Source organism: Ursus maritimus (genome assembly GCF_017311325.1).
Source record: "Ursus maritimus isolate PB19 chromosome X unlocalized genomic scaffold, ASM1731132v1 scaffold_X1, whole genome shotgun sequence".
NCBI lineage: Eukaryota > Metazoa > Chordata > Mammalia > Carnivora > Ursidae > Ursus > Ursus maritimus.
Genome location: NW_024423319.1, coordinates 104,241,877 through 104,251,032, shown reverse-complemented (window position 1 = coordinate 104,251,032; position 9,156 = coordinate 104,241,877).

The window sequence follows — 9,156 nt, the reverse complement described above, 5'->3', positions numbered from 1 at the left end:
TCTAGCTCTTGCCCTCAGGAGTGGCTTGAAGGACCAGTAAGCCCGCAAGGATAAATGGGAATAGAGGTAATCCCACAACAGGGCACATCTGTGGCAGAAGGTGTGGCGTCTGAGACCTTAGGCTCTGGAATCAACCAGGCCTGGCTTGGATCCCATTCCTTCCACTTCCTGGCTTTTTGGTCTTGGGCAATCTAAATAAGCTCTGAAAACTCGGTTTCCTATGAGAATTCACCTTAAACCATTCGGAATGGCTAAAATCAAGAACAGAAGAAACAACAGATGTGGGCGAGGATGAGGAGAGAGGGGAAGCGTCTTGCACTGTTGGTGGGAATGCAAACTGGTGCAACCACTCTGGAGAATAGTATGGAGGCTTCTCAGAAAGTTAAAGCTAGAGCTCCCCTATGATCCAGTCAACACACTACTGGGTATTTATCCAAAGGACACAAAAACACTAATTGGAAAGGATATAAGCATCATGATGTTCATTGCATTATCTACAACAGCCAAATTATGGAAGCAGCCCACGTGTCCACTGATGAGTGGATAAAGAAGTGGTGTATATACACAATGGACTATTACTCAGCCATAAATAGAATGAAATCTGGCCATTTGCAGCAACATGGATGAACTAGAGAGTATAATGCTAAGCAAAATAAGTCAGAGGAAGACAAAAACCATATGATTTCACTCATATGTGGAATTTAAGAAACAAAACAAGTGAACAAAGGGAAAAAAAGGAGAAAGACAAATAGGAAACAGACTCTTAACTCTAGAGAACACACTGATGGTCACCAGACGGGAGGTGAGTGGGGGGATGTGGGAAACAGGTGATGGGGATGAAGGAGGGCACTTGTGATGAGCACCGGGTGATGTATGGAAGTGCCGAATCACTATATTGTACGCCTGAAGCTAACGTAACACTGTATGTTAACTCTGCTGGAATTGAAATTTAAAAACTCAAAAAAATTTAAATTATGAATACACACACACACACACACACACACACACACAAAGACTCAGTTTCCTCCCCTGGAATGTGGCAATGAGAAAAGTACCTGTAGGTACACTGTAGATGGTAAATAAAAGTTGACTTACTTCATGTGATGTATGGATACTGAAATTACATTTACGTACATTTTTGAATACTCACACAATTATGTTATGGAATACTGACTGGGGGCTGGAATTGCTCCATTAAAAGGTATGCACAGTTTAAACTTTATAGATATTGACAAAATGCCCTTAAAAAAGATCATTCCGGGGGTGCCTGGGTGGCTCAGTAGGTTAAGCATCTGCCTTCGGCTCAGGTCATGATCCCAGGGTCCTGGGATGGAGCCCCGCATTGGGCTCCCTGCTCAGTGGGGAGTCTGCTTCTCCCTCTGCTCCTCTCCCTCACCCCATGCTCTCTCTCTCCAATAAATAAATAAATAAATAAAAATCTTTCAAAATAAAAATAAAAAGACCATTCCACTTTATACTCTTACTAACAACATTGGTAACACTGAACATTTTCTTTCTTTCTTTAAAAATTTTTTTGAGTATAGTCAACACAATGTTACATTAGTTTCAGGTGTGCAATGTAGTCATTCAACAAGTCTCTATGTTCTGCCGGGCTCACCAGTGTAGCTACCACCTGTCCTGATACATCGCTATTACAATACCACTGCCTGTATTCTTTATGCTGTAACTTTAATCCCCGTGACTCACTCACTGCACAACTGGAAGCCTGTATCTCCCTCTCCCCTTCACCCATTTTGCCCACCCCACCCCCCTCCCCTCTGGCAACCATCAGTTTGGTCTCTGTATTTGTAGGTTGATTCTGCTTTTTGTTTATTCATTAGTGGGTTTCTTTTTTTAGGTTCCACATATGAATGGAATCATATGGTATTTGCTTCTCAGTCTAACTTATTTCACTGAGCACAATACCCTCTAGGTCCATCCATGTTGTTGTAAAAGCATGCTGTCATCCTTTTTTCTGGCTGGGTAATATTCCTCCGTGTGTGTGTATGTGTGCACGCACACACCACATCTTCCTTATCCAGTCATCTATGGGCTGCTTCCGTATCTTGGCTGTTGTAAATAACGCTGCAGTAAGCACAGAGGTGCATATATCTTTTCGAATTAGTGTTTTCATTTTATTTGGGTAAGTACCGAGTAGAATTACTAGATCACATGGTAGTTCTATTTTTAATTTTTTGAAGAATCTCCATACTGTTTTCCACAGCGGCTGCACCAATTTACATTCCCACCAATAACACTGGGTATTTTCAATCTTGTGAAACCTTGTTAGTCTGATGAATAAAACCTAATAGCTTGTGATTGTTTTATGTGCATTTCTTTCATTATTAGTGAGATCAAGTATTTTTTCACGGGACAATAGGCCCAATTGCATTTCCTCTCCTATGAATTGTCTTTTCTCAATTGCTTGTTAATGTTGTACACAGATTATTTTACCCACAGTTAGTGTTTTAAAAGTTTGCTAGGGGGCGCCTGGGTGGCACAGCGGTTAAGCGTCTGCCTTCGGCTCAGGGCGTGATCCCAGCGTTCTGGGATCGAGCCCCACATCAGGCTCCTCCGCTATGAGCCTGCCTCTTCCTCTCCCACTCCCCATGCTTGTGTTCCCTCTCTCGCTGGCTGTCTCTATCTCTGTCGAATAAATAAATAAAATCTTAAAAAAAAAAAAAGTTTGCTAGGGTTTTGCAAAAGCTGGCATGAAGATGACTCAGAGATGACCATCGGTCTTACTCCATTTTCCTTTCTACTCTAAGCATCATGGCCAGTGTTTCTTTTCATGAGTTTTTTTCTTAAGATTTTAGTTATTTATTTGTCAGAGAGAGAGAGAGAGCGAGCACAAGCAGGAGGAGCGGCAGAGGGAGAAGCAGGCTCCTCACTGAGCAAGGAACCGATATGGGGCTCAATCCCAGGACCCTGGGATCATGACCTGATCCGAAGGCAGACGTTTAACTGACTGAGCCACCCGGGTATCCCCGCTTTTCAAGAGTTTTACATAGCAATGGCCCTCTCCTAGGCTGCTAGATAGTTTGCCTTGAAGGGACAGGAGGTGAAGACTGCGAATTTTCTCCAAATAGCCATCCCCCTGGTGGTGGATCGGAGAGGGCTGCGAATTCTGTGTCGGTCCCTCCAGAGAGAAGTGAAGTTTCTCTCTTCTCTTGAATTTGGACTGGCCCTGTGACTGCTTTGACCAGTAGAAGGTGGTGAAGTGACACTGTGCCTAAGCTGCGAGGCCTGGAAGCTTCTGCTTTGTGGTTTTGGCTATCTCACTGCAGAGAGATCACATGGAGGCCAAGGCTGTGAGACCGTGGTGAGAGGGAGAGAGACTCGAGCGTCCCAGCATCTTCGTTGGCTGCAGTTGCATGACCCCAGGTGAGACCGGCAGAACAACTGCTCCCCGAGCTCACTTAACCCACAGACCCATGAGAGATAATAAAATGTTTATTGTTATTTTTACGTATTTTTAAAAATATTTATTTAAATAATCTCTATACCCAACGTGGGGCTCGAACGCACCACCCTGAGATCAAGAGTCCCATGCTCCCCCGACTGAGCCAGCCAGGCACCCCTGTATGTATTTTCTTGATTGTTATTTTAAGTTTCTGGGTGGTTTTTAGGCCTTTAGTAACCAAACCCTGATTTGTACCTGCACACATGGTAATGCAGCTGAAAGACCACATCTCTTGGCTTCTCCTTCAGAGAAGAATGGCCAGTCTGATGAAATTCTGGATAAGGATGTGTTGTGTGGTGTTTCCAGGAAGTGACCTTAAAAGAGAGGGGGCAGGCCCTTTTCTCCATGCCTCAAATTTGTTGCCTGGAACAAATATGATGGCTGGAGCTCTAGTAGCCAGATTGAACCACAGACATGAGTCACGGGGTGCCTGGGTGGTTCAGTCGGTTAAGCATTTACCTTCGGCTCAGGGCATGATCCTGGGGTCCTGGGATCGAGACCCGGGTCGGGCTTCAGCCTTCGGTCAGGCTCCCTGCTCAGTGGGGAGCCTGCTTCTCCCTCTCCTCCCCACTCGTGCTTGCTCTCTCTCTCAAATAAATGAATAAAATCTTAAAAAAAAAGACATAAATCACATCCTAGAGATGGCAGAGTGGCAGGCTAGAAGGTACCTGGATTGCTGGCAAATTTATAGAGCCCTTATACTCCAGCTATGAACCTCACACTTCCAAACGTATTTTATCTGAGAGGGAAATAAACTTCTTATCTAATTTAAGCCATTGTCTTTTTTTCTATTCTTTGCAGCTGAACCCAATCCTGAGGGACACAGAGCAAGAGCAAATTCCGTTATGAAGCATGTTACCTTACCTTTGCAATAGGAGCCTATGTCACAATGATTTATTTACCTACTTTATGGGAATCCTATGTTAGGATACAGTTGTGAGCAAACTCAGACTTGCTCCCTACCCCCACACAGCTTGCAGTTAATCAAATAATCACAAAGCACATGGAAAACTGTAACTGTGACCAGCCCTTGACAGACAGGCTCATAGTGCCAGGAGAACCTGAAATATGGCCTTTGCCAAATCAAGGAATCAGGGTCTGGAAGGGATGTTTGCACTAAGGTCTGAAAGGCAGGTGCGAGTGAACTCTGTGATGAGGGTACAGAAGAACATTCTGGGCAGATGTCACAGCATGTGGGGAAGCATGGCGAGTAAAACGGGGAGAAAGGTGATGTGGCTGGAGCGGGGACGATCGAGTGAGTCGGGCGTGCATGAGGCCGAAGAGGGCAGGAGATGCCAGAGCATAGGTCATGTTTGCGAGTCTTGTCTGTTTTCACACCACTGATGTTTTCAAGCTGGCAAGGGGTGGTGTTCTGGGAGAGAAGATGGGAGCAGCGGAGGTGAAGAGAAGAACAATGAAGCACCAGTTCTCACTCTCACTCTTGGCCTTGGGTCCCTGACTTTGGTTTTTATTTGTCATAGACAGGTCGAATTGAACTAACTCCTTAATGTTTGGTGAAATTAGGCACATTTGTTAGGATATGGATTGGAGTGCATGAGACTCAGTGACAATAGTGATTTAAACAGGTTGGAAGCTTATTTCTCCTTCATACAAAACTTGGAGCTGATATGGTGAATCTACTCCAGGAAGCCATCAAGGTCCCAGTTTCCTATCTTGCTGCTTTTTTTGTCCCTAGGATGTTACCTTCATCTGTATGGCCCAAGATGGCTCTTAATATTCCAGGCAGTGGGAAGGAAGGGGGGAAGAAGAGGTCACATTTCTTCCCTTTGGGGCACGGGTCAGTATTTGCCCATATTGCTGCTTCTTATATCTCAATGACCAGAACTTAGACACACAGTCATACCTAGCCACAAGGGAGGCTTGGTAGTATTGATTCTATATAGCCATGTGCCTCACAAAAACTAGAGACTTCTGGCATTAAAGATCACTGAACGGAGAACTACTTCTGTGAGCCAAAGCTAGCTGCACCCATTCCTTTACATATGGTCTATGGCTGCTTTTGCACTATAAAAGCCCTTGGTTCCCCAGCAACTAGACAGTCTGAGGGCCAAAAGGACCCCTGGTGTCTTAGTGTGTGGGCTGCCTGGTGGCCTTAGATTCTCCCACATCACCAGCACAAAGGACTGATTGTAGGATTCAGGGTGGCCCTGGGGAAACAGCAGGAGGAAAGCTGGCTCCCTATAAGGTTCTAGATTCCACAGCAAGTGGCTTGGCCAGCACCCCAAGGCCTCCCACCCACCTGTGATTCCAATACATGTGCAGGCCGTAAGGGGCCCCTAAGCACCAGCTGGCTAGTAGGTTTGGGGCTGGTAGACTGAAAAGGACCTTCATTCCTTAGCACACACATGCTGACATCTGGAAGGACCTTTAGTTCTCCAGCACACATGTAGGTAGGTGCCTGATGGAATCCAGGAATGTGGGCAGGCTGGTGACCCAAGGGGCCTGATGGCACCAGCACAAGGCCTGATGGTGACTGGAAAGGCCCCCGGGGTCACCAGTGTACAGTAGGAATGCTGGTTGAAAGAGCTGTTGACTCAATAGCTGAGGGGCAGGCTAATAGCCAGAGAGGCTATAGCCTCCCCAGTGCCTGACATCTGTACAGTTGCCGAAAGTGCTCACCAACAACACACAGGCAGACTGATAGCCAGATGACCCTTTATTCCCCAGCCTGTGGGCAGGTGGGTCGGGGGAGGGAGGAGGACGCCAACGAAATCACACGTGGAACCCTAATGATTGGCCAGGTTTCTTTCTTTTCTTCCTCCCTCCCTCCCTTTTTTAAAGATTTTACTAATTTATTTGACAGAGAGAGACAGCCATCGAGAGAGGGAACACAAGCAGGGGGAGTGGGAGAGGAAGAAGCAGGCTCCCAGCAGAAGAGCCTGACGTGGGTCTCGATCCCAGAACGCCGGGATCACGCCCTGACCCGAAGGCAAGACGCTTAACGACTGAGCCACCCAGGTGCCCCTGAATGGCCAGGTTTCTGATGGAAAGATCCCTTAAAACACCAGCACACGAGGAGGATGGTAGCTGAAAGGCCTCTTGCTTCCTCAAAACGCAGTTGGTGTAAAGGCAGGAAGAGCTCTCAACTCTACTGGAGTTGAGGATTGTATGGTGGCCAAAAGGGCTTTCACTTGCACAGCTGTGGGCAGGAGAATTACTAGAATAGCCCACGGTTCCCCATCACTCAGAGAGACTGGGTGCCAGAACGACCCGTCAAACCCAGGCAGGGAGTCGAGTTGGTAACCGGAAGGCCATCTGGAACACCTGAGCACTGGAAAGAGAGTCACCAAAAAGCATTTGTCTTCCACAGCACTCTGAAGCCTGAGGGTGGAAGCTGTATTGTTCTGTACACTGCAGGCCAGGGTCCCGAAGCATCCAAGAGGACAGGGATTTCAGGCTGGGTGTGGTCAGAAGGGTGGCAAATCTCCTTCTCCGGTGACGGTAAGTGGGTAGTAGGAAGGGAACGGGATGCCCAGGAAGCTGGAAAGATGGTGGCCGAGACGGCTCTCACTTCCTCAACACACGGGCATGTTGTCCGCAGAAAGAGCTCATGGCTCCACACTGCACCAGACAGGTAAAGTGGCCAAAAGGGATCTCATTTCCACAGCGTGTGGGCAGGTTGAAGGTCGGTTAGCTTTCTGTTCCCCAGGGCATGGACCGGTTGGGGGACCAAATGACCAAGGGAACCCTAATGGGTGGGCTCGTTTGTGACCGGAAGATTCCTTGCAACCGGTGCAGAAGGATGGTGGCCCAAAGGATTCGCACTTTCACAGTGAACATGCGTCCTGGGGCTAGAAGGGCCCTTAGCTCCGTAGCCAGTGAGCCCCATACGGTGGTCAAAAGGGCTCTCACTTCCATAGCTAGTGGAGTCCTGATGGTTGGTTGGCTCTCTGTTTCCCAGCACAAGGGGTCAAAATGACTGGCGGAACCCCAACCGGTGGCCACGTTTCAGACAGGAAGGTCACGCAGGACACCAGCACCCTGGTAGGATGGTGGTGGAAAGGGCTCGTTTATCCTCAAAATGCGGTAGTTGTGCTAGCACGTACGTCCATCGGCTCTGCAGTACTCAAAGCCGGTTTGGTGGTCAGAAAGGCTTTCAGTTGCACAGTCATGGAAAGGAAAATTGCTGGAATAACCCATGGTTCCCGAGTACAGAAGGAGGCTGGGGGCCGAAATGACCTGCGGAACCCATGCGGGGAGTCAGGTTGGTGACCGGAAGGCCCTGTAGGACACCAGAGTGCAGGAAAGACCGTCATCAAAAGGTATTGATTTTCCATAGCACTCTGGAGACCTGAGAACGGAAGGCCTTTTCGTTTCCAATTCCACTGCAGATTGGGATCCTGAAGAAGCTTCAGTTAGGTGGGTTATGGGCTGACTGGTGGCTGGAAGAGCCTCCAAACGAATTCTGCAGATGGAGAGCATTGGGTAGCCGGAAGGGTACTGGATGCACCAACTAAGCTGGAAGGATGGTGGCCGAGAGGGTTCGCACTTTCTCCTCGCACCAGCGGGTTGTTAGCAGGAAGAATTCTCTGCTCCACATTATGCTAGGCTTGTAAGGTGGCCCAAAGGGATCTCATTTCCTCAGCGCAGCGGCAGGCCGAAGGTGGGTTAGCTCTTTGTTTCCCAGCACGCGGGCAGTTTGAGGGACCAAATGACCCGCGGAACCCTATCAAGTGCGTGTGTTTGTGCCCGGAGGAGTATCTGTAAGTACTGCAGGAGAAGGATGGTGGCCTAGAGGGTTCGCCGCTCCGAAGTGCACGTGTGGCCTGGAGCGAGAAGCGCAGTGGGTCTCTCGCCGTGCACCACCCGTAGCGGGACCAAAAGGGCCTTGCATTTCCACAGTGCGCAGGCAGGCTGCTGGTGGTGGTTCCTCTGTTCCCGTGCATGCAGCAGTCAACGTCATACTGCTGTGTCTCAGCCGCTGGCCTTCGTTGGTGATTTCAGCTTTGGTGAGTCGCTTCTTTGAGCTGTACTTTCTGTGCACTCAACCTAAAATAAGACCTTGGACTTAGGCTGCTAACAGCCTAGGCAGAGAGCATGTCTAGTTCAATATTTTTAAAAGGCTTGAGGGATTGTCAAAAGGAGAGAGTGTTTCCTTATTCTTGTTAGTCTTCTTTGCTCCCCCACTCCATTTCTCCACGCACTGTGGATCAAAGTAAATAAGACCAAATTGATCTTTAGCTACGTAGAGATTACAATGTGTTGTGGAGACATGAACCAGATGACTACACAAGTAATTGGTAGTAGTTAGCATATGTATTGTGCAGGAGAGGTACTTTGTTCTGTGAAAATAAACAGCAGGGGGATCTGACCTATTGTGGGGGGTCACAGACTTCCTTGAGGAAATGAGAGACTTGAGAGTTGAACAGGAGTTATCTACAATGTTATCTAGACCCCTGGTTCTTAAACTTGAGTGTGAATCAGAATCACCCTGAGTACCTGTAAAACACGGAGGGCTGGGCTTCACTCCTGAGTTTCTCATTCAGTAGGTCTGGGGTGGACCTGATTTCTAACATGTTCCCAGGTGATGATGATGATGCCTGCCTTTCGAGGACCACTTATCAGGGCTATATGTCCTAAAGGTGTGCTGGGCACAGTGCTGAAGGTGGGTTATAAGCCAGCTGAGGAATTGCTCTCCTCACCTCTCAGGGGCAGCCAGACTTTAGGGCTGG